We start from the raw sequence: 1,027 nt of genomic DNA on the forward strand, positions 1-1,027 counted from the left end.
CTAACCAAATAACTATTTCTAGTGAAGAAAGCTATTTTTCTCATAGTATGACAGAGGATTATAAACAGAATTTCAAAACTTGTATTATTCATTCCTGTTTCTCTGTTCATTGAGCACATCCTTCTAAGTACATATAACAACAAAAAATTTCATAAAGTAAATTAGAATTTCTTAAACTCTGTTCCATGGAACACTATTAGGTTTTGATGCCCCATGAAAAACAGTAAGATTCTAAGACCTAAATAAACAAGTTTAATGTTATTATCCCGTTATTCACTAAACATATTTTCTTACAAAATAGTAATATTAAGAACTTTCCTTCTTCTAGAATACACATCCAAAATTAATGAAAATTTCTTTCAAACTAAAAAGTAATTCTAGGCATGTAAAGGTAAAGCTTCAAATACTATGAAAAATTTTATAAAACTTGGCACAACAATTCAAGAATGGAAAAACCAAGGAGGTAAAATGTGATATAAGACAAAGTCATATGCAGTAAAAGAGATACAAATGTTTGTACTCTACATGTTGGAGAAGGATGAAAATGTATGCTTTTCTGAAATAGTTAGTTTAATCTACACTTTAGTTGGTATGGTTGATTTTAAATAATTTTATTTTTGAGTTTGCATTTTACTAGTGTTAAATCTAAAAATAATGTAAAATAGTAATTTAATTCTGAATATGTTAACTTAAAACTTCACATAGAGTATAATAAATCTTATTCTACGTGCCAACACCGACACACCCATACACACACAAATATAAACACATGGACATGATCTTAAGAAATTAATTTGTTCTGAACTATAAAGTTAACGAGATTTTCTCAATATGTACAACTATTTAAAAATTTTCAATAACATAAAAATCGTAGAGTGCTTTGACTATGGCATTTTTTTTTTCTGTCAAAAATATAAGCGAGTAAAAGATCAGCATTCAAAATTCAACAAGTAGAAAAATAAATTTGAAAATGTTTCCTAAAACATTCCTTAAATTTCAAAGGCCAAGTAAAATGAAATTTGATAGT

This window comes from Rousettus aegyptiacus, unplaced genomic scaffold (assembly GCF_014176215.1).
Source record: "Rousettus aegyptiacus isolate mRouAeg1 unplaced genomic scaffold, mRouAeg1.p scaffold_m13_p_15, whole genome shotgun sequence".
NCBI classification, from domain to species: Eukaryota; Metazoa; Chordata; class Mammalia; order Chiroptera; family Pteropodidae; genus Rousettus; species Rousettus aegyptiacus.